Here is a 26,352-nt window from a genome sequence, read left to right on the forward strand (position 1 = left end):
TAGCTAGCATTTTCTTTTTTACGGTTTTGCAAAAAAAAAAAAAAAAAGTCATGGCCTGAGAGGGTTATGTAAGCAATTACCAATAATTCAATGACCTGTGTTTTAGTTGGCGTGGGAACTCCTTCCACCAAGCTACACCACAATAAAGTTAATTTGTGGTTTTAGCCAGTGTTGCCTAAGACAGAGGTAGGATTCGAACCCAGAGATTCCTGACTTGGAATCCCTGCACCCTTCAGTCCCATTACTACCACAGTAGCAATAGTAGTACATCGAGGAGGCAGATTTCGCCCAGATTTTTTAATAACGATTTCTTAAAGAGTTTTGGGAAAGAAAGGAGTGAGAAGAAGGGTCTCACTATCATTTGTCTGAAACACCCTGGCTCTTGAGTTTGAAGGGAACCTTCCAGAGATCATTTAGTCCAATTCTCTCTTCTTATGAATGAGACCCAGAGCGGAGAAGTGACTTAATGTTACTGAGGTAGCAAGTTTTAGCAGTCAGTGCTTAAATCCAAGTCCTCTGACTCCAAAGTGTCTGCTCTTCCCAATCCAGCAGTCTGTCCTGATTAAGGGAAAACAATTTCGAGGCAGAACTGTGCAGAGAATAATGGTATTTTAAATAAAAGGGGGGAGTTGTGGACTGTATGCAAGTTACATGGCTTATTTCCACCAGTCCCACAGCAATAACCACTATTTGCCAATCTCCATACTATAAAAACACGAGGTATGTGTCTTGACCGGCTTCTTTGCCTTCACTAGAGTCCCTCACTTGGTGTTGGTATATACAGGGATCCTGCTAGCTAATGACACCCAATGGATGTCAGTATGATAGGAAAGGGAAGGGAAGGACAAAGAAGGAAAGTACACAAGGGGGTTGCTACTTGTTAAAGGAAAAAAGGAATCCATCCCAAGTTCTGTTTTTGAAAGGAAGCTGTTTGGTTTATTCCTACATCCTGTGAGGCTTACAGGGTACTTTGGTGGAAACACTAGGAATAGAAAGGAAAGCCTATCTCTGTTATAAGCTGAAATAGTATTTTGATGGCACATTGTCTCATTCTGATACACAGTGAGATACAAGCTTAAGCTTTCATGCATCAAGATGAAAGTCTACCCTTTTGTCCACTTTCTGTCATTCCTTAGAAATCTTGGATTGTTTTTTCCACCAGAGAAAAAAGGAGGAGCAGCTGTCCAAATATTAGAGCTGTTCAATACACAATGGGGTTTTAAGCTTTTTATAAAAAGAGGCATTAGCAAGACAGATGTCAGAAGTTTGAGGTGCCTTGGGGTAAGACAGAATTATTACAAATTCAAAAGCCCATGATGCTTTATTAAGGATTTTTATTCAAAATGGGAAATTCATATTTTTGAAAAATTTAAGTATTCATCAATATATTGGATAATTGTAAGTTTGGTAGTTCTATTTCCAAGAAGTTGGTTTTGAAGTCAATTTCTATGAATTATATTTTTCCCAGATGATCTTAAATTGGTAAAATGTTCCCAAGGGAGAATATGTCATCCTAAGGTTTAATTTAAATAATCACATTTAATACCAGATGATAAAACAAGGCTACCAGGCTACAACACTTCCACTCATTTTGGTATTTTAATCATTTATTGCCATTTAACAGTAGAACCCAATCTTTTCCCACCAAAGAAAATGAAAAACAATGTTTTACTTATATACATATATCTTCTTTAACCAAGAAGACTGTAAGTTAATAGAGGATAGGAACTACTCATGTTCTCTGTTTACCCCTGCCCTATCACCTTAACACAACTGTTTCCATTTATCTTTTCAACCTTTCTACCACTCCCAGAGGAATAAGGGCCCTTTCTCCTCTCTAAAGCTATCCCTACTCACGGGCTAAGTCCTTCTTTCCTGATTTCCAAGGCCTTTTACTTCTCTAATCTACTCCCTCCCCAGGATCTTCAAATTCTTTTGCTCCAATAGTACATTTCTTTCCATCTTAAAAAATGCACAAGTGTTTCCTATCTACCCCACACACATACATACTTCACTTGTTCCCATGTCCCTTTAAAAGTAGTGGCTAATATGCCCAAAGGGCTGTGTATACCCTTTGATCCAGCAATTAGGTCTGTATCCCAAAGAGATCATAAAAAAGGGAAAAGGACTTAAATATACAAAAACATTTATAGCAGCTCTTTTTGTGGTGGAAATCGAGGGGATGCCCATTAGTTGGGGAATGACTGAACAAGTTGTGGTATGTGAATGTAATGGAATACTATTGTGCTATAAGAAATGAGGAGGCAGATTTCAGAAAAACATGGAAAGACTTACGTGAAGTGAGCAGAACCAGGAGAATATTGTACACAGTAAAATTGTGTGATGATTGACTATGACTTAGTTGACTTAGCTCTACTCAGCAATACAATGATGCAAGACAATTCCAAAAGACTCACGATGGGGGCAGCTAGGTGGCACAGTGAGTAGAGCACAGACCCTGGAGTCGGGAGGAGCTGAGTTCAAATCTGGCCTCGGACACTTGACACTTACTAGCTCTGTGTAACCTTAGGAAAGTCACTTAATCCCAATTGCCCTGTCTTCCCCCCTCCAAAAGACTCATGATGGAAAATATCTAAATTCCAAAAAAGAATTGACGAGTCTGAATGCAGAGTGAAGCACGCTATTTTCACTTTTTTTTTCTTATTTTTTCCTTTTGTTCTGTTTCTTCTTTCATAATATGACTAATGTGGAAACGTTTTACATGATTGCACATGTATAACCTACATCAGACTGCTCGCCATCTTGGGGAGGGAGGAAGGCAGGGAAGGAGAAAAATTTGAAACTCAAAATCTTTCAAAAAATGAATGTTGAAAATTGTCTTTATGTGTAATTGGAAAAAAATAAAATATAAAAAAAGAGTAACGGTTAAAATCCCTGATTACTATTCTGGATCATTTAGGAGGAGCTGATTCATAATATAACAAAATCTCCCCGCGCTGCCTGAGAAGTTACTGATGACTGATTCTCCTTCTTTTAAGAAACAAATATGCTTCAGAGGTGTTGATCCCCTGAGTACCATCTTTGATATTTGCATGCACACTTTAATACTTCTGTGTCTCTTATGGTACTTAGCACTACTTCTTGCCTTGCATGAAAGGAAAATAGTGATTTATTATTAGCTTATACATTGATAAAAGTACATCACTATTATTAGCTTATACATTGATAAAAATACTCCCTTCCTTCCCCCCCAAAAAATAAGTCAGAAAGTACAAATACTGTTCTGTTCCAGTATTTATATTTTTTAGGAAGGGCCATGAACAACTCATTAGAGAGCTCATAGACGAGGGAAAATATATACACTGTGGGAAGACCAGATATGTATGATCAGTAGGAGTTACTTCCCAGATGTAGAAGGTATTTCCTACAGCAGAACTGGAGCTGGAACGATCTGATCTGTCACCAGATTGTCTCAATGATCCTGAGTACATGTTTATGCAAGCATATGGCCCTATAGTAGGGGTTCCTAACCTTTTTGTGTGTGTGTGACAGACCTCTTTGATAGTCTACTGAATACTCTGGACCCCTTCTCAGAATGTTTTCTAAATGCATAATATAAAATTCATAGGATTACAAAGTAATTGAATTATACTGAAATACAGTTATCAATATATTTTTTAAAATTCTCAGACCTCAGGCTGAGAATGCTTGGTCTATACCTTAGAAGTGACTTATTTCTATGCTTCATGAGGATCATAGTTTTAGAGCTGAAAGGGATGGTGAGGGTGACCTAATTCAACCCCTTCTTTTTAGGGATGACTTCACTAAGACTCAGATGAGAGAAGCAATTCATCCAAGGTCACACAGGAAAGTAAATGATAGACTTGAGATTTAAACCTAGGTCCTCTGATTCCAAATTTGGCACTCTTTCTTCTACATTATGTGATCTGTCTAGTGGTCCTTTCTATTCCTTTCCCTGTCCCCCCAGTGGGATTCTTGTTTGGGGTATAGCTTCAGAGGTGAGAAACCTGAGGCCATGTGGCCTCAGGTTCCCCATCTCTGACTTAGGCTGTTTATTGCAGCTACTCCCCCCTACAGCCATGGTTCCTGCTTACAGGTACTTTCTTAATTAGGGCTACCAATTAAGTGTGCATCTACCGGGCATTCAGGGAACGAAGTAGTGACCCTTGGGGCTGCTAGTGGATAACAGTGGGTAGAGTGCTGGGCCTGGAGTAAGGAAGTTCAAACCTACCCAACGCTTCCTACCTGTGTGACCCTGGACAAGTCACAAACCTCTAGTTGCCTGAGTTTCCTTATCTGTAAAGTGAGGATAATAACCTATTCTTCAGGGTTGTTGTGAGAACCAAATGAGATAATAATTGTAAAGCGCTTAATATAGTACGTAGTAAACGGTACACAGTGTTAAGTTATTACCATTTGTTATTATTGCTTCATCAGGGTGTGTATGAAGGAAGAGGGAATGTAGTAGGGTATGGAAGATTTAGGAAAACAATAATGTGTAACATTCTACGTGACTCTTAGCTCAAAGGCATCTATATAAAAGAATCAGGTGATTTTTCGTGAGTGTGTGTGTGTAGTTTTTTTTTTTCTGGTGAGAGAGTACAAGTGGCCTTATGTTTTGAACTCACCATTTTTTTTTGCTTAGAATAAAAAGACTAAAATATATCTACTTCTTGTTCTTTGTATCTATTGTATCTTTTATTTTACGCTTCTGTCCCTTTTGACTGTGGCTGTGTTACCCACGCATCAAGCTCAATCGCAGTTCATAGAAACATACCGAGGACTTATAAAAAAAAATCCCTAGTGACATACTGAACTGGAAGCTGACTCTTATTTGAAATTGTTCAAAGACTAAATTGCAGGGAGTTCCATAGAGTCTCTTAGCCCAGAAAGTTTTTATCATCTGGCAAAGAATTCACTCATCCTCTCTCCATTTCCCAGTGTCCTAGTGCCAACTCATTTGATGGAGTAAAGATCCTAGAATAAAAATTAACATTGGCTGGGATTTTGCTTTTTTTTAACCTTGCAAGTAATTTCTGGAGAAAAGATCATAGGTTCATGAACTCCTGCATTTTGTACTTTTTAATGTACTGATTATATTACTATACATGGATTTAATGAATTCACAAGCATTTATTAAAACTCTACTATGTACCAGACACTGAGGATAGAAACACAAAGAATGAAACAATCCCTGCTTTAAAGGAGCTTATATTCCATACGGGTAAATAACATATAAACATACACAAATAATAAGCATATAGTTATGCTCCAGACTTCTCACCTCCAGAATATTGTAAATTCCTTGAGGAAAGGAATACATCTTGTCTTATTTTTCTTTGTAGATTCCTCAGCCCCTATAATAGTGCCTTATTCATAGTAGGCACTCCAGTGAATATTTGTTGAATTGACTACAAGCCATCTAGTTCAACTGCCCTACCAGTATAGAAACCCTTTCCACAGTGGCCCTGACCCATTATTATGGAGCTCTTGTTTGAGTACCACCAACAATAGGTGTTGTTAGTCCTTCTTTTGGAAAAGGACCAATGACATCAGGGGATGATGTCTTGATTCATGTATGAATTGGATTTAAGTGAGGCAGAATGGCACAAAGTTGTCAGCCTTATCCTCTCTTCTAGAGTCATCAAAGTCCATGACAAAAGTCATGCCCTTGGCATCTTAAATACCTGAGCAAGCTCTAAGTGTCCCATAGTGCCTGCTTTAGCCACCTTTATGACCCTTGGAACAAATTATTCTTATTACCCATTCCAGACATCCCCCTAATTCACTGAGAGGTGGGAGGCTTGTCAGTTGCCCACAACGTGGTTCAGCCCATCTGCTGAAACAGTTTTACCAGGGTATGAGAGCTTCTTGGAGCCACAGTGAGAATTGGGTGACAAATGGACACCAAAGGTGGAAGAGCAGCCCTGAAAAGGACTCAGCAAGCCCTCACAGCAGAGGTACTAGTCCTCCCTGAACACCCCATATACCTCAACAATAGGTAATATGCCTTATGGGGTAGTTTGTTCTAGTAGCTCATCAATTTTAATTGCTGGAATATTTATTCCTCATATTAAGTAAAAAAAAAACTCCTTATAACCCTCAGCCATCAGGCCTGTTCTGTCTCTGAAACAACACAGAATAAGTAAATCTTCCCTTTCAAATGATAGCCTTTCAAATATCTTGGTTGCTGTCATATCTTCCCCAAGGATTCTCTTCTCAAGCTTGACCATGTCCAGTTCCTTTAACTGTTCCTTTTATGACAAAGTTTATTGATACCTTCATCCGCAATTTACTTAAATCAGTTAGGTATTTGTTCACTATCTTACCTTTGACCTCTCAGATTTCAATTCTCTCTTAGGTATCTTTTTTCTAGCCTTTCCAACTGGAATATCATTCAACTTATTGGAAAAAGATGGGACTACTAAATTGTAGCTGAGCAGTGTTGCCTTCTCTTTATCACCTTTTAATATTATATCTAACCTTTCCTTATTTGCCTTTTTTGCTCTGACTATGCCTTTAAAAGTCCTTGCCAATATTTATCGAAGTCTTCAGATCATATCTCATGCAACCTTTCAGACATTGTCTTGACAAGGCCATGACATTTTTTTTTATTCCACCTTGGTACTATGCCCCCCATTTCCATCCTTACATGTTTTTTAGAAATCTGAAAATCAGAGAATGACTTCTGCAGTTACATTGGTTTCTTTAGCTATCTCCACCTTTACTTTTTCAATGGGATTATTTGTAATTCTGTAGTCAGAATTGGGCAACTTGGCAGAGCAGTGAATAGCGTACTGGGCCTGGAGCTGGGAAGACCTGTGTTCAAATCCAGTCACAGATACTTACTAGCTGTATTACCCTGGGAAAGTCACTTAGTCCTGTTTGCCTCAATTTCTTCATCTGTAAAATGAGCTGGAGAAGGAAATACAAAACCACTCCAGTATCTTTGCCAAGAAAATCCCCCAAAATGGGGGAATAAAGAGTTGGACACTACTGAACAACAAACAACAACATAAGCGCTACTATTGCTGCAAATGACCTATTTATGAAAATAAAGATTGCACCTATGTACCATTGGAGAAAAAGTCTGACAAATTTTTAGGGGCATCAAGGTGGCTCTGTGGATTGGGCCTGGAGTCAGGAAGACTTATCCTTCTGGGTGCAAATCTGGCCTCAGACACTTAATAGCTGCGTGATCCTGGGCAAGTCTCTCAACTCTGTTTGCCTCGGTTTCCTCATTTGTAAAATGAGCTGGAGAAGAGAATGGCAAACCTCAACAGTATCTTTGCCAAGAAAACCCCAAATGGGGTCATGAAGAGTCAGGCACAACTGGAACAAATGAACAAGTCAGAATTGTACTTTTAAGGATTGTCTTCCCTTCCTTTGAACTACATTGCTTTTTAGAGCTATTTATGGGCCAGGTTTCTTTCAGTTTTTTGAGCTCTGCTTTCTGGAAATCAGGCATAACAATCTTTTCTTTTAATATTATGAAATCTAAAATGATGTTATCAACTCCTCCCAAGTTTCCCATCACTTCTTTATCGCCAATCAATTTTTTTCCCCTTGTTTATCAGAATAAAATCCATTATGGGCAGTTTCCTCTCCCTTTTGGCAAATGAACTTGTCAGTAAATTCAGTCATGGACTCATAAAGTCATCCAGGGAGTGGAAGTCCCCTATTACTATTGTATTTCCCCCTTATGACAGTTTCCTAATATGTATTACAAAGCATTTTCAATGTCCTTAATCTTATCAGACAGTCTCTACGTGGCATGTTTCTATAACAATTTTACTTTTTTTCCTTTCCTTTTTCATGCTTGACATTTCTACTATGTTTATGCCCTCAGGTTCGTGGCCTTACATGTAGGTCTTTACCTTCTTAACCTACAATATTACTTCCCTATCATATTTATCTAATGAGATTCTTTTGAAGATGTAGTTATGTTCCATATCCCAAGTCTTTCTTACTGATAATTGTAATGTTGTTATGTACTTGTGTTTCAATATCTAATTCACTTTATGATCTATATTCTGTTCATTGGTATATTTGAGACCATAAGATTTTACTAACTCTTTTTCCTAGTGTTTCCCTTCGGTAGAAGGTAAGTTCCCTGAGGGTCAAGGCCTGTTTAATTTTTTGGCCTTTGTATCTAGTAAAATACCCTATATACAGTAGGTTCATGCATGGTTTTGGAATTTAATTGAATTTCTTCCTAAGAATTACTGGTCCTATCTTCCTCTATGATTTAGCTTCCTATGTTACATCTGTTGTATCTCATGTTTTCTGGTTTCTTCTTCATTTTTAAATTTGGTTTAAAAGCCTCCTACTCATTTAAGTGAATCTCCTACCAAATGTCTTCTTTCTAGTCCTTCTCAGAGCTCCTCTATCCCTTTCCAGAGGTCCAATGTTCAAGCCATGGTCCATAAAGCCAAACCTTATTCTTTTTTTGGATTTTTTCTAAATTTTTAAATAACTGTTATGGATAACTTGCTTTTATATTACTTTCATTTCTGACTATATCCCTCCCTACTCTTTAACCTAGTGAACCAACTACTTGTAAATAAAAATAAAGTTGAAGTGAAGGTAGGAAAAACTCAATTCAGCAAAATCAACCAATATTACAACTGAGTTTAACTGTGTGGGCAATATTCCACATTCATGGTCTCCTACCTCAGCAAAGGAGATTCATTTTCTTATCTTAAAAGGCACAAACAATTCAGCAGTAACAGTGTATTAATGTTTCTTTCTGTAACATGAATAATTCAATTTCATTGTTTTTGCCAGTCTTCTAGTTGTAAGATGAAACTTTGGAATAGTTTTTATTTTAATTTTCATTGCTATTAGTAATCTAGGGGTAATCTTTTGTAGAGTAGTTTTATAGAGTAGTCTTTTAAGAATTGTTTACTTAGGGGCAGCTAGGTGATTGCAGTGAGTAGAGCACTGGCCCTGGAGTCAGGAGGACCTGAGTTCAAATCAGGCTTCAGACATTTGACATACTAGCTGTGTGACCTTGGGCAAGTCACTTAACCCCAATTGCCCTACCTCGTGCCCCGCCCCCCCCCCCCCCCCCACCAAAGAATTGTTTATTTATCCTTTGGGAAATAGTTCTTTGTCTTGCATGTTTGCATTTGTTCCCATGTATCTTGCTTATTGGAGATATCAGGCAAAATCTTTTCAGGGATATCTGATACAACAACTCTTCCCTTATACACAGTAACATTGTGAGATGATCAACACTACAACAATCCAAGACAATTCCAAAAGACTCATGAAGGAAAATTCTGTCCACATCCAGAGAAAGAACTATGAAGTCTGAATGCAGACTGAAGCATACTATTTTCACTTTTTGGTTTTTTTTTTTGTGGTTTTTCCTTTTGGTTCTGTTTCTTTCACAACATGACTAATGTGTTTAACTAATGTTTAACATGATTATACATGTTTAATCTATTTCAGATTGTCATCTTGGGAAGGGGGGATGGGAGGGAGGAAGAAAATTTTGGAACTCAAAATCTTAGAAAAAATTAATGTTGAAAATTATCTTTACATGTAATTGGAAAAAAACTTCTATTAAAAAAAGAACTCTTCCATAAGTTCCCTTCCTATCCTAGAAGCATTGATTTTATCATGGCAAAAACTTTTCAATTCCATGTAATCGAATTGCTTTTTATTTGTTGTAATCACCTCTATCCCGTGTTAAGAATTCTCCCTCAAGCCATAGCTGTGAAAGTTACCAATACTGATTCTCTTCTAATTTTTTCTTTCAATGATATGACTAGCTAAGAACTATTATTAAGAGGGAACTTCATGAGAGTTCCATGAAAAGGGGAAAAGACTTCTAGTCACTTGGAGGTATAAGTTTATCTTTTGACCACATGTATTCTGCAAGTTTGAGCTCATATTTCCTAAGAGGTTGGGGCATGTTTCTGTAACAACTATCTTGCTATATCTGCTTAATAAATACTAAAAGCTAATTAACTCTGGCTGATATTAACTGGGAAGCATACCAGTAGGGGGGTCCTGAATGACAGTTTTAAAAATCTTGGTCCCTCCTGATTATCCCCAGAACCCTTAGAAGTAGTAGTTGGCATTCTGGAGAGCAATTTGGAACTATGCCCAAAGGGTTATAAAACTTGCATACCCTTTGACCCAGCAATACCACTTCTAGGTCTGTTTCCCAAAAATCATAAAAATGGGAAAAGGACCCACATGTACCAAAGTATTTATAATTTTGTGGTGGCAAGAAATTGGAAATTCAGGGGCTGCCCATCAATTGGGGAATGGCTGAACAAGTTGTGGTATGCGAATGTAATGGAATACTACTGTGCTATAAGAAATGATGAGCAGGCAGACTTCAGAAAAACCTGGAAAGACATACATGAAATGATGCTGAGTGAAGTGAGCAGAAACATGAGAACATTGTATATAGTAATAGCCACATTGTGCGATGACTAATTTTGATAGACTTAGCTCTTCTCAGCAATGTAAGAATCTAAGACAACTCCAAAAGAGTCATGTTGGAAAATGTTATCCACATGCAGAGAAAGAACTATGGTGTCTGAATGTAGATGGCAGCATACTATTTGCTCTCTTTTGTTGTTCCATTTTGTTTCTTCTTTCTCCTGGTTCCTCCCTTGGTTCTAATTCTTCTTTACAACATGACTAATGTGAAAATATGTTTAATATCAGTGTATATGTGGAGCCTATACCAGACTGCATGCCATCTTGGGGAGGGGGAAGAGGAGAGAAGGGGAAAATTTTAAAACTCAAAATCTTGTGGAAGTGAATGCTGAAAACAAAAAATAATTTTTTTTTAAAAAAAGACTTGCATAGACCTTTTCAAAGAGCAAGAAATTTTTAAAAAGTAGCCAAAACATATTAGACTAATTCAATATCCTAAGAATATACTACAATAGGAAATTGTTAATGCCCACAGTCAGGTGTTATGGGCTAAGTGAATTAAAAACTAATTTTCATACCAAAAAAAAAAGAAGTAATGGTCAGCCTCCTTCTGTGGACCTGTAACTACCAGGTGAGTGGGACTGAAGTAGTTCTGGAAATGGTACTACACTATGAAGATAACTTTAAGTTTTTTTCTGTTGCTATCTCCTGAATATTTAGAACTGTTTTAAATAATAGAATGGGAGTGGTGGTTTTTGTTTGCTCCTATATTTGCTAAGAAAATGTCCAATGTTTCTCTATTACAAATAATGCCAGACACTGTGCTAAATACTGTGGATCTGAAGAAAGGCAGAAACAGTCTGTCCTCAAGGAGCTCATAGTCTAATGGGGGAAGAAGGGATGTGGAAGACAGCATGCGAACAGCTATGTCCAAACAAGATATATACAGGATTAATTAGAGGTAATATCGGGGAAAGCACTAATGTTAAGGAAGACTAGGAAAGACTTCCAGAAGACAAGACTTTAGATAACACTTGAAGAAAGCCAGGAGATGGAAGTGAAAAAGGAGAGAATTCCAGTACTGGTGGACAGCCAATGAAAATGAATGGAGTCAGGAGCTAGTGTGTTTCGTGCAAGGAAGACAGAGTCACTGGATTAGAGTATATGGCAGGGAGTAAGGTTATAAGGATGGAAAGATAATAAGGGGTCAGGTTATGAAAAGCTATAAAATCCAAACAAACTAAGCAGGGTGGTGTATACCTGGAATCCCCACTGCCAGGAAGGTTGATCTCTTGAGCTTGGGAGTTTTAAGCTGCAGTGGATTATGTCAATCAGGTGTGAACCTGCCCAGGTCGGCCAGAACATGTCAAAGCTCCTGTGTTGATAGAGGGATCAAGGTTCATAATTAAATAGCCCCTGTACTTCCAACCTGTAGAAAAAATCGAGAAGATTTTATACTTGATCCTGGAGGCAAGATGGAGCCAATGGAGTTTATTGAGTATGTGTGTGTGTGTGTGTGTGTGTGTGTGTGTGTGTGTGAGAGAGAGAGAGAGAGAGAGAGAGAGAGATGGTTATTATTTATGGTAACCTTGATAACCAAGAAGAAGATAGATAGAAGCCAAGAGAAAATTGAAGTGGGGTGGCCAGCTAGAAGATTTTAGCAATAATCCAGCCTGAGGTGATGAGAGCCTGTACAAGGATGGTGGCAATGTCAGGAGAGAAGGGATCATATCCTAGAGATGTAGCAAGGATAGAATCAACAGAACTTGGCAACAATTTGGATACGAGGGATGAGAGAAAATAAAGAGTAAAGGATGATATCTAGATTACAAGGCTAGATGACTCGGAGAATGGTGGTACCCTCACAGAAGGAACAGGGAATTTAGGAAAATGGGAAGGTTTAGGGAATGAAAGGTAATGAGTTCATCTTGGATATATTGAATTTAAAATGTCCAACAGGCAGTTGGAGATAAAAGACTGGAAGGTCAAGACAGAGGTTAAGGCTAGATAAGCAGATCTGAGAATCATCTGATTAAACATGACAAATGAATCCATGGGAGTGAGTGAGGTCACCTTCATTTAGAATGATAAAAGATTATGATTAGATAGAGGAATTTCAGAAATCGTGGCCATGAAAGTAGAATATTTGTGGGTGATGCCAAGATAAAAGCTATAAGCCAGGAACTAAACTCAGTGAGGAAAAAAGTATCCTTGAGGTGGGCAGATAACAGTTGATAAATATGGACTGGATGAATCACAAAAAGGAGAGGTTACTGAGTGATGGTGGTAGAGGGAGGTTTCAGAAGTAGCAATGGAGGGATATTTTGACCTCACCATGATGAGTTCAGGGCAGGGGGCAGTATAAGTGAAAATGCAACAAGTTCTAGAAAGGGTGGTGAGGGATGCCACATCAGAAGGGAGGCAGGTCTCTTATATTTGAGTCAGCAAGTACTTATTAAGTGCTTATTCTGTGCCAGGCACTGTGCTAACTATTGGGAATACAAATATAGAAAGAAAAAAAAAGATAGTCCCTGCCCTCAAGGAGTTTGTATTCCAATGGGGAAGACAACACATAAAAGGAGGCTGAAAGCAGGAAATGAGGTTGAAAATACCTGTAAAGGGAGCATGGTAGAGAAGATGAAATGAAGATATGGCTGGCCTGGATACCCTCCTTAACTGGGGGTTCTGGGAGGAGACATCGAATTAGAGGGAGGAGACAAGGGGGTGAGGGTACTTCCAAAATATTAATTCCAGGGCTGAAGTGAATTCCAGGATGATGAGGTTTCTAGAGCATAGCAGAGATGACTAGGAACGAAACCTGAAGAGAAATGAAGAGTTTGTGGCACTGTGGATAAGTATCCTCTCAAAAAGCAGAGTTCAGGAGCTTCCTCCAGACACACTTTATGAAATCCAGATAATTTATTTGTTTAAAAGATATGTAATCATATATGTGAGAAATGTGCTCACTCTAGAAACAACAGTACTCGTCATGAAGCCAGGAAAGTTCTCATTTTACTTTTATTTTACATTCCTAGTGAACGGGTAACACCCTAATGGAGTAGGCTTGCTCAGACAAATGCAAGGCTATTTATGCTCTTTTCCCAATTCGAATTCCCCCCTCCCACCTTGCTCTCCATTGGCTAGACACAACCTCCGGAACCACCCCCTTCATGTTCTCCTCCTTGATATGTTCCCCCTCCCTCATCATATATTGCATGTGCATTCAAATTAGCTTGCTCCACCCTGGGGGTGTGTTGGATAATATTGAACAGCTAGTTAAGCATGCTTACAAGCTTCTGACCTTTTACTCAATAAGAAGCCTGGTTGGGCTAGGTCACAGTTCTGATTAGAACTAGTCACCTCTGCCTTACATGCTGTTATCACTCCTACAAAGCTGGAAGTAGTTTTTTATACTGTGGAAACAGAATCCCTTCCTTTGTTTCTCACATATAGTATAGGAAAAATGGTATATATTTATATAGCATTTTATAAATTATACAGCATTTTAAGCACTTTATATATATATGTATATATATATATATAATTTTCTCATTAAATCCTCATAACAACCTTGTGACGTAGATGTCATGATCATAATTTTTTTTCTCTCATAATTTCCATTTTGGAGATGAGGAAACTACTGAGACTCAGAGGAATTAAGGGACTTGCTTAGGGTCACATGGCTGAAGTTGGAATAGCGTTGGAATAAGTGAGGCAGAATCAGAACTCTTGTCTTCCTGACTCCAAATCTAGTGCCCTTTTACTTTTCCAAAACCATTCTAGTATCTTTGCCAAGAAAACCTCAAATGAGTCATGAAGAGTCAGACACGAATGAAAAAGAAACTGAACGCCAACGCCAACACCTTAAACATGAAAATATCACTCTATGCACAATAAGATATTCATTACCATGGATTACTTTACTGAATAGGGAAGAATATTATACACAAAGAGCATGCAGGACCAGGGTTCAAACATGAAGGGTCACATGCCAAGAACCTATACACTTAGTGCACATATAAGAAGAGAAAACACAAGGCCTGGAAAACATACCTTTAATGCTAGTGTCCTCTGGTGATACTGATGAGGTTTGGGGTTGAAGGGTGCTCAAGACCCCCAAATACCAACACGCTGGGTCCTGTCAAATGAATTCTGACTCAAGCCTTCTCAGCCAAGGAAAAAGACAAAGTTTATTTCACAAGAGGGCCAGATCCAATGAGCAGATTCATGGAGGCAAGATGAGACTTATATACAGAAAGATTATGGGAGGGATTGAGGGGTGGTCTCTAGTAGTCTGGGATGACTAGAGGAGGGGTTTAGACCAGACTGGGGTGACTGGGGGGAGGTCAGACTCCAGGGTGGGAAATAGCTGAAGGCCACCTGGAGATGACAGATAATAAGAGTACTAGGGTAACAGAGCTAGGATATACATATTTGGATCAGGATCAAGGATGGGAAACAGCCAAAAGGCAATCCAGAGGTAACTAGACAATGGAAGGTTAGGCTAGGCTATTTGGGCATGAAAAGCCAGATCAAGTGGGAAGATTCAGGGTGGGGTTCAAGGGGGTTCCCATAGTCTAAACCTCATCGATGTCACTGTGCTGCTTTCTCCTTTAGTTGTTATTTGGTCTTTTTTTCTGCAGAGTTCAACTCTTTGTGACCCCATTTGGGGTTTTCTTGGCAAAGACATTGGAGTGGTTTGCCATTTCCTTCTTCAGCTCAATTTACAGATGAAGAAACTAAGGCAAACTAGGCTAAGTGACTCTATTGTTCTATCCACTGAGCCACCTAGCTGTCTCTGCAGAGTCAGTACAATGGAGAATGTATAAAACTTAGAAGCTAGGTTGCTAGGTGATGCAGTGGAGAGAGTGCCAAGCCTGGCATCAAAAAGACTCATCTCCCTGAATTCAAATGTGGCCTCAAAGACTTATTAGTTGTGTTACCCTGGGCAAGTCACTTAACCCTGTTTGCTGCGGTTCCTCATTTGTAGAATGAGCTGGAGAAGGAAATGACAAACTGTTATACCAAGAGTGAGTGAGACACTCCACAGAGTATAAGTTTTAAATGGAGAATTTATTAGCCGGTGTCCATTTGGGGATCAACCCAGATCAGAATGGCCCTGGTTTGGGGTAAAGATGTAGTTTATATAGAAAATATAGGGTGCAGTGGTTAATTATCTCTTGAAATTTACATGCCAGGTCACAGGGTGGTCTGGGGGTACAGGAACAAAGGTCCTGACAGATCACAGATTCTGACTGGTTATCGTTAGGTGGGATCATCTTATCTATTGATATTCCTTGGAGGAGTTAGGAGTGCCAGAGATGTTTGTTAAACTGAAAAAGGTCTGAGTCCATTCTTTATTATGCAAACTGGGATTTTAGTTAGGGGCTGGGGGCAGGGTTCTCCTCAGCAATAACTGATTTTTCCAGTACCACAAAACCATTCCAGTATCTTTGCCAAGAAAACTCAAGAGTCAAACACTACTACATAACAACAATTCACTCCACTGGGCATCTATGGTAGACTAATGTCATTGAGCGGCTTTCTTATCTTCTGATGGGCTGTAGTTCTTTAGAGACACATGCTGCTCTCTATTATCAATATTTTTTGTTTTGTTTTTTTTTTTGCTTTGGTGGGGGGGAAGGCAGGGCAATTGAGGTTAAGTGACTTGCCCAAGGTCACACAGCTAGTAAGTGTGTCAAGTGTCTGAGGCTGGATTTGAACTTGGGTCCTCCTGACTCCAGGGCTGGTGCTCTACTCACTTCGCCACTTAGCTGCCCCCTGTTATCATTATTGAGGTGCAAGAAAGCCTCTTCTTTTGAGTCAGACAACTTGACACCACTTTAGTATGTGAGCCAACAAAAGCCAGCAGAATTCCCCGGGCTGAAATTGTCTTTTTGATTACTTTGACTGCTCTAGGCTTAAGGTCCTTGGTCCCACATAACTAACTTAAAGTTTTTAGAAAATTTCTCGTAACTTCGGTTGACATTTTGAATATGAGCCTATGTCCTCAAAACTCATTTGAGGGATTCTTCCTCCTTCCTCTTCCGCCTAAGCCCCAATAGGAACTGTGTAAATAGATAAGGAAATACCACTCACCTCACAAGATTCTTCCTGACTGGCATATGCATGAAGCTCTGGCAAGAGCAAAAGCTACAGGAAGCAGGAGGTGTCCACATCCTTGCCTCTTGACAAAAACACAATCCTTTTCTGTGTAGAATTCAGACTAGTATATACTTTACTGACCTCCTTACAAGAGAATCATGGATCCAGAACGGAGACAAAACTTAGAGAAAAATGCATGAATAGGTAATATAGTAGTTAACTCAGAATGGAGGATAAATATAGAATATTAAAATTGGAAGGAACCTCTGAGATCACCTAGTCTAGTAACTGTCACGTTGGAGGTGAGGAAGCTGACAAGTAGAGATATTAAGTGATTCATCCATCATCACATAGGTAGCAAATAATACAGCTGGAATTTAAACTCAGGTCTTCTAATTAGAAATCCAATTTTTCCCCCATTACATATGCTTGTCTGAATTTCTGGGCCACAAATAAAAATATAGTAAGCTTTGGCTTATCACTGTCTTTAAAATGTGTCTTTAAAAAAAAATCCACAACAACTTGTGACTCACTGAGTAGCCAAAATCTATAATGTTAATGCTATTTTTAAACTTTGGTTCCCAGTTACATTTTCTTTGATTAAAAAAAAAAAGCAATTGAGTTTCAAATGAATCAACAGCCCTTAAAAAAATTTACATTGAAAGAGTTTCCTCTCACCAACCAGTTCATTATTTTTCAGAGACAGTTCTTTGATATGTAAAAATGAATAATTGCTACTTTAGATTAATAATTACATGCAAAGTTTGCTTTTATCACAGTATTAGGGAAGTAGTTAAAAACACTGAATTAATGTGCACCATGAACATCAGGTCTGCCCATTTCTGCACTTGAAAAGATGAGTTTTAAGACAAATTCATTAAGCCAAATAAATAAATAAATAATATTTGGGTATTAAATTTTCTGATTAAGCTGTGATCACATACATTCATTATAAACTATGAATGTTCCAGAAATATATAAAAAGAAATGCTTTTCTCTAGGTCAGCTAAACCCTGTCTTTCCACCTGCCTCGCACTTTTGATAGAGGATGGTAATTGCAGATTGACAATCCTACAAAGTCTGATATTCTCTGTATCAGAAGCAGTCAGGTAGCACAAAGGGTATAAGGCTGGACCTGGAGTCAGAAAGACCTGACTTTGAGCCAAGATGGCGGCTGGAAAGCAGGGACTAGTGTGAGCTCCCCACAGAGTCCCTCCAAAAACCTATAAAAATGGCTCTGAACCAATTCTAGAACTACAGAACCCAGAAAATAGCAGAGGGAAGCAGGGCTCCAGCCCAGGACAGCCTGGATGGTCTCTGGGTGAGGTCTATCCCGGATGGAGCTGGGAGTGGAGCAGAGTCCAGCGTGGGTGGCGTGGACCAACCAGAGGAGCCAGGTGGAGCAGGCCCTAGTGCCCTGAATCAGTGAGCTGCAGCAGTTACCAGACTTCTCAACCCACAAACACCAAAGACAACAGAGAAGGTTAGTGGGAAAAACTGCGGGAGTGGAAGGAGTTCCTGGTTCAGCTACCACCCCAGGGGCAGCGGAGGTGGGGCAGCTACAGAACTACGGCTGCAGTTGCTTCTGGCCCCAGCCCACCTGGTGGGAGGAATTAAGTGGCAGATCAGAGCAGGAGTGAAGAGCCTGCTGAAGATCTAAGTCCAGTCCAGGTTGGGGGTTATTAGGGAAGGAGGAGTGCTGGTGTGGCAGAGCTGGCACATCCCCCCAGGCTTGGAACATAGTTCTCTTAACTCTACAAGCAGTTGTACCCCAATGAAAAACTCAAGAGTCAAGTTAGTTGGCTGGGAATATGGCCAGGAAGCAAAAACGCACCCAGATTCAGTCTCAGACTCTGGAATCTTTCTTTGGTGACAAAGAAGACCAAAACATACAGCCAGAAGAAGTCAACAAAGTCAAAGAGCCTACAACAAAAGCCTCCAAGAAAAACATGAACTGGTCTCAGGCTATGGAAGAGCTCAAAAAAGATTTGGAAAAGCAAGTTAGAGAAGTAGAGGAAAAATTGGGAAGAGAAATGAGAAGGATGTGAGAAAACCATGAAAAACGAGTCAATGACTTGCTAAAGGAGACCCAAAAAATACTGAAGAAAACAACACCTTAACAAATAGACTAACTCAAATGGCAAAAGAGCTCCAGAAAGCCAATGAGGAGAAGAATGCCTTGAAAGGCAGAATTACCCAAATGGAAAAGGAGGTCCAAAAGACCACTGAAGAAAATACTACCTTAAAAATTAGACTGGAGCAAGTGGAAGCTAGTGACTTGATGGTAAATCAAGATATTATAAAACAGAACCAAAGGAATGAAAAAATGGAAGACAATGTGATATATCTCATTGGAAAAACCACTGACCTGGGAAAGAGATCCAGGAGAGATAACTTAAAAATATTGGACTACCTGAAAGCCATGATCAAAAAAAAGAGCCTAGATATCATCTTTCAAGAAATTATCAAGGAGAACTGCCCTGATATTCTAGAGCCACAGGGCAAAATAGAAATTGAAAGAATCCATCTATCGCCTACTCAAATAGATCCCAAAAAGAAATCTCTTAGGAATATTGTCGCCAAATTCCAGAGCTCCCAGATCAAGGAGAAAATACTGCAAGCAGCCAGAAAGAAACAATTTGAGTATTGTGGAAACACAATCAGAATAATCCAAGATCTAGCAGCTTCTACATTAAGAGATCAAAGGGCTTGGAATACGATATTCCGGAGGTCAATGGAGCTAGGATTAAAACCTTGAATCACCTACCCAGCAAAACTGAGTATCGTGTTCCAAGGCAAAATATGGACTTTCAATAAAATAGAGGACTTTCAAGCTTTTTCAGTGAAAAGACCAGAACTGAATAGAAAATTTGACTTTCAAACACAAGAATCAAGAGAAGCATGAAAAGGTAATCAAGAAAAAGAACAAGAAAAAGAAATTGCAAGGGACTTACTAAAGTTGAACTGTTTTGTTTACATTCCTACATGGAAAGATGATGTGTATGATTCATGAGACCTCAGTATTAGGGTAGCTGAAGGGAACATGCATATGTATATGTGTGTATGTATATATATATATATATATATATATATATATATATATATACACACACACATACACACATATATATACATATCTACATATCTACATATATACACACATATATATGTATATGTATGTATGTATGTATATATGTATGTGTGTGTGTGTGTATATATATATATATATATATATATATATATAGAGAGAGAGAGAGAGAGAGAGAGAGAGAGAGAGAGAGAGCAGGCACAGGGTGAGTTGAAGATGAAGGGAAGATATCTAAAAGAAATAAAATCTAATTAAGGGATAAAAGAGGAATATATTGAGAGAGGGAGATAGGGAGAGATAAAATGGGGTAAATTATCTTGCATAAAAGTGGCAAGAGGAAGCAGTTCTGTGGGAGGAGGGGAGAGGGCAGGTCAGGGGGGAATGAGTAAATCTTGCTCTCATCAAATTTGGCCTGAGGAGGAAATACCATACACACTCAATTAGGTATCTTACCCCACAGGAAATAAGGAGGAAGAAGATAAAAAAAGAGGGGGATGATGGAGGGGAGGGCAGATGGGGGTGTAGGTAATCAAAAACAAACATTTTCGAAAGGGGACAGGGCCAAGGGAGAAAATTCAATAAAGGGGGATAGGTTGGGAAGGAGCAAAATATACTTAGTCTTTCACAACATGAGTATTGTGGAAGGGTTATATTTAATGATATGCATGTGGCCTATGTTGAATTGCTTGACTTCTTAGGGAGGGTGGGTGGGAAGGGAAGAGGGGAGAGAATTTGGAACTCAAAGTTTTAAAAACAGATGTTCAAAAACAAACAAAAAAGTTTTTGCATGCAACTAGAAAATAAGATACACAGGCAATGGGGCATGGAAATTTATCTTGCCCTACAAAAAAGAAAGGGAAAAGAGGATGGGAGGGGAGTGGGGTGATAGAGGGGAGGGCTGACTGGGGAACAGGGTAACCAGAATATACGCCATCTTGGACTGGGGGGAGGGTAGAAATGAGGAGAAAATTTGTAATTCAAACTCCTGTGAAAATCAATGCTGAAAACTAAATTAAAAAAAAAAAAGACCTGACTTCAAAAGTGGCCTCATACTCTTACTAGCTGTGTGACCCTGGTCAAGTCATTTAACCTCTGTTTGCCTCAGTTTCCTCCTCTGTAAAATGTTGATAACAATAGCACCTACTTGCCAGAGCTTTTGGGATAATAAAATGAGATGGTAACTATAAAGTGCTTAGTAAATCTTAAAGTGTTATATAAATGCTACTTACTATTATTATCAATGATAATATTGTTGTCGTTATTCATTATAATATTACAATTTGTTTAGTTTTTTTCAATTTTGTCTGATTCTTTTGGGGTGTTCTTGGCAAAGATACTGGAGTTTTTTGTCATTTCTTTCTCCAGCTCATTTTACAGATGAAGAAACTGAGGCAAACTTGATTTGGGGTGTTCTTGGCAAGGATACTCCATTTCCTTCTCTGGCTCATTTTACAGATGAGGAAACTGAGGCAAGCAGGGTTAAGTGATTCCCCCATGGTCACATAGCTAGTAAGTGTCTGAGGCTGGATTTGAACTCTGGACAATGAGTCTTGCTGACTGCAAGCCCAGCACTCTGTCCACTGCGCCACCTAGCTGCCCCGTATTATAGTTATCATTAAAATTAACAATTGTAATCTTTAGGACATGTTAATGGCTGCTACTTGTCCTAAAGATTGCAATTTGGTTTTATATTATAGTTATCAATAGTATTAATTAAGTAGTATTTGATGAGGGAACAGTCTCTGGGAGCCTTCTTGAATTCTCCTTGAATCTTCCAACTAGATCTGGCCTTCCCCTAAGGCCATAAGCCTTACATTATCATTAGGCCAAAATCTCCACCTAAGCCTTGCCCTCTATCTTTACTATGCATGTCTTCAGTTATTTCCCAACCCTGATATTCCTTCAGCCACCTCCTGCCCTTAAGCCCATTCTCTTGGTTCCTGGAGTCTGACCTTATCTTTGGACCCTCCCTGAACCCCTTCTCTAGTCACCCCACACCACCCCTCAATCCCTCCTACAATCTTTGTATATATAATCTCCATCTTGCCTCCATGAAGGCGCTCAGATTCAATCTAGCTCAGTAGGTTGATTCTGGCCTGCTTGTGAAAACAGGCATCACAAAGGGTGGGATTTCTTAAGACAACCCGTTACGGTGAACCCCTAATAAACTTTGTCTTTTTCCTTGGCTGAGAAGGCTTGAGTCGAATTCTTTTGGCAGGACCCGGCGTGTCGGTATTTTGGGGTCACGAGCACCCCTAGAAACATATGGTTCCCTACCTATCATCATTTTCCTTAAACCTCTTCATTTTATCACTAACCTGTAGACCCCAGGCTAGGATCTTTTTTCTCCCCTAAAGATCCAAGTATATGACAGTGAACCAACATCCTCTCAATAATCACGGATAGTATAAATACGTTTATAAAAAATAATGGAAATAAACTTATAAAAATGGAAAAGAGAAGCTTGCTTTTCAGGCTGCTAAATCCACTTCTGTGTTAAAGACAGACCTGCTGCATAACAAGCCATGTTCCTCTTGCTCACTTTGTCCTTGGCTTCATCTACACAACAGTTGTCTCCTTTCCTCGCTCCTTACTCATAATCACTAAGTGTTCTCAATCTGTCCCCTGGTTTTCTTTTTCTTCTTCCTGTACCTCCTATTTTTTTGGTTGTTGTTTCTCTGTCCTCCCCCAATTTTTTCCAGCCTAGGACTGATTGTACTTATGCACATGTCAGATTTTTCCTTCCTAATGTCATTCTACAGAGTGACAAGTCTTGGCTGCCCATTCGTATTGACTGAGGTTGTTTTCCAGTTCATTTCTATTTATAGCATCCTTTGAGTGAAATAGTGTCAAAGCATTAAGCTTTGTGATATAGTGGAACAAATATTGAATTTGGAACCAGGGGGAATTTGGGTTCAAATCACTGCCTCAGGCTCTTCATTTAGAAAATAAGTTTTGGACTAGAAAGCCCCTAAAATGCCTTCCAGCATTTATATTAATGCAGCCAGACTGGATGATGAGACTAAAGTAGAGTTTAATTCTTCATTTACATATTCATACCCATGTGTGAGGCAGCTAGTACAGTGGGTAAGAGTTTCAGACCTGGAGTCAGGAAGACTCCTCTCCAGCCTCAGACATACAATAGCTTTTGGATCCTGGGCAAGTCACTTAATGCTGTTTGCTTCAGCTTCCACATCTGTAAAATGGGCTGGAGAAGAAAATTGCAAACCACTCCAGCATCCTTGCCATGAAAACCTCAAATGGGGTCACCAAGAGTTAGACCCAGCTGAAAAATGACTGAAATAACAACTACTCACTTAATGGAACTATCAATATAAAGGTAATACATAAATTCAATGATACTTGTACCTAGATCATATTCTCACAACTATTTGATAAGGAAGGCGTCGGATTTTTGTGTAACAATGATTTTAATTGCCCCTCCTACAGAGACCATGGCTATTATTCATGTATCTTTAAGGAGGAATAAAATCTTGGAGAATTATATTTTAAATCACTTGGAAAGTGTAGTGTTGTCACTTTGACAAGTGTGACAAGAGAGACTATATAAGGCACAGAAAGGACTAATAGAACTTTTTTCTTGAGAGATTGAGTGATATGTCATAGTGATATGAGTAATGTCATAGAGGAAGAGCCCAAAGAGACATTTTGAGGAGAGAGTGCTTAATTTTTATTCTGTTAGAATGTTTATGCCAAGTAGAGCCTTTGCCCTCTTGAGAGAGCTGAGTAGTCGCACTCTGGTTCCAATGAGTCTGTAGAGAAGACAGTAGTCATGCTTGAAGGCTAAAGGTGATTCTGGTTGTGATCTTTCTCACAATAAATATGTTGTTGAAATACTGAAATGCCTATGTATTATTTAGTACAGTTAATGAACTGTATAACCAGTAACATTGATATTCTTCAAGCTTATGAGACCAGGGAGTTTGAGTGAGAGGAGCAGAAACTTATGGGAAAAGATTCTTCTCTGTTTGGGGTTTAGAGCTAAATGATTGACACAGGTTGTATGTTTCTATTAATTTATGAAGAAATATTAGAACATATCTCTTGATTACCTCGGCATCTTGGTAAAGAATTAATAAAGAGATGAGCTAGTAGCAGTGAGAGAGAGGTGAAAGTTGATGTGGTTATTAACTAGCACATTCACACATGGATCACGCATCCCACACTATGCTACAAATAGGAATTTATTTCTACACTTAACACTTATACGTGTTCTTCTAGCCATCATCAGGACTGCTTAATCTGGAGGCAGAGTAGGAATTTCTATGTACTGTAATGTGAGATGTATAGAAAGACCTCTTCACCTTAAAAAAAAAAAAACCCAAACCTCCTCCTCCCCCATAACCATTATATTCTCAACATTTAATTTGCCTCAGTTAGGCAGTCTCTAGAAGGGCCATATTATGAAGCTGATGTTATCTGGAAGGGGGCAATTAATCAACAAATACTGTGAAACCGATTTGGATAAGATGGCCTCTGAGGTCCTTTCAAGCTTTGTTCCTGTTATTGCTTAGTAAATTAATGGATTCAGATATTGTAACAGATATCACAACCATGAGGGAACGTGGAAGAGGAAAAATTTGACCATAAGTAAGTTTTGGTTCCATGAGGAGAGTGGAGTACAGCCTGGAAAGGGTAAACTTGGACGGAGTGAGGTAGTTTGGTATAGTAGAATGAACAGATTAACCTTTTGCTTTGGAATCAAAAGACCGGGGTTCAAATCCTTCCTCAGACACTCACTATTTGTGTAACCATGATCGAAAAACTTAATCGCTTTATGCCTCACTTTCCTTTTCTGTAAAATGATAGGGATTAGACTCTATGATCTTCTAAGGTCCCTTTCAGTCCTAAATCTATGATCCTATGAATTTTTTCAGTAAAGCCAAACTAATTTGGGGAGAAGACCAACAGTAGGAAACGAGAGACGTATCATTACTTTAGATGTGAGGGACTCTTTTGAGCTTCTTTTTTGAACAAATCTGTTCCTACATCAGATGGATGAATGGCATGGTTTCTAGCTCCCTCTCTATGCTGGCCACAGTCCTCTGCATGCGCTGCTTCATGTTATCGGTGTCTTTCCTAATGTAAGGTATGTGTTGGCCATGTCGATGATGTGTGTCCACATGTGTTTGCCTAAATGTATCTCCCAGGGATGCACTGATACATATCTCTTTAGTCCCCTCTACCCACCCTTCTCCAAGGGAATGAGAGGGAGAGGGAGAATGGAATAAGCATTTATGTAGCTTGTAGCATTGCCAGAGGCTGTGCTACGTGCTTTATAAATATCGTCTCATTCAATCCTCACAACAACCCTGAGAGGTGGATGCTATTATCCCCATTTTAGAGCTTAAGAAACTGAAACAAACCAAGGTTAAGTGACTTGCCCAAGGAAGAGAACTTAATTCCTGGAAAGTAAGAGATTAGGACACTAATTCACTGTTGGTGGAACTGTTAGCTGATTCAACCATTTTGGAGAGGAATCTGGAATTATGCCCAGAGAGTTATTAAACTACCTATACCCTTTGACCCAGCAATGCCACTACTGGGTCTGTTTCCTAAGATGACTAGGGAAAAAGGAACCTATAGGTACTAAAATATTTATAGCAGCTTTCTCTCTTTGCAATGGCAAAGAACTGGAAATTGTGGGGATGCCCCCGTCAGTTGGGGAATGGTTGGACAAGTCATGGTATAGGATCATGATGGAATACTACTGTGCTATAAGAAATGATAAGTTCGATGATCTTAGAAGAACTTGGATAGACTTGCATAAAATACCGAATAGTGAAATGAGTAAAACCAAGGGAACACTGTGTACAGTACTAGCAGAATTGAGAAAATGTTGTATACAGTAACAGCAATGTTGTTTCAAGAACGCTTATATAGCACTTTCCATGTGTTATTTCATTTGATCCTCACAACAAACATCTCCATTTCACAGATGAGGAAACTGAGGCTGAAAGAGGTTAAGTGACTTGCCCAGGGCCACACAGCTAGCAAGTTCCTGAGGCAGAATTTGAACTCAGGTCTTCCTAACCTACCACCTGTTGACATATTAAATAGCTTATAGTCCAACAAAACTCTTAGGTCTCTGATTCTAAAGGGAATTCAAGTAGCTTGGTAGACAAATCTTGTTAAAGAAGCTTAATTTATTCATTACCTGTTAAGTAGTCATCTTCAGTTTTATTTCATAGTTTTAACCTACACTGAATAAAAGCCCTTGACTTTTAGTGCCTGTGGTCATTGAATCCTTCCTGTCTGGGTCCCTCAATCTAAACTAATTCAATGCAATTAACACTAACTATATACAAGGTACTGATCTGAATGCTGGACATATAAAGTTGAAAAAAAACCCTATGACTAGTACCTATGCTTTTATTGCAATGAGCTGGTGATCAAATAAGAAAAGTCTTAGCTTTATGTTTAGATTTGACTGCGGCAGCTAGGTGGCATAGTGGACAGAGAGCCTAGTGTGGAGTCAGGAAGACCTGAGTTCAAATCTGGCCTCAGACACTTATTAGCTGTGTGACCTTAGGCAAATCACTTAACCTTGTTTGTCTCAGTTCCATCACCTGTAAAATGAGCAGAGAAAGGAAATGGCAAACCACTCCAGTACCTTTGCCAAGAAAACCCCAAGAGTCAGACACAACTGAACAACAAATTAGATTTGACTATATTCCAAGCATTCCCTTCACATTTAGAATAGGATTACTCCTTGGGGTTCCCACTCAGATTATCTATGATTATGAATTATTTTC

Source organism: Trichosurus vulpecula, chromosome 2 (genome assembly GCF_011100635.1).
Source record: "Trichosurus vulpecula isolate mTriVul1 chromosome 2, mTriVul1.pri, whole genome shotgun sequence".
Taxonomy (NCBI): domain Eukaryota; kingdom Metazoa; phylum Chordata; class Mammalia; order Diprotodontia; family Phalangeridae; genus Trichosurus; species Trichosurus vulpecula.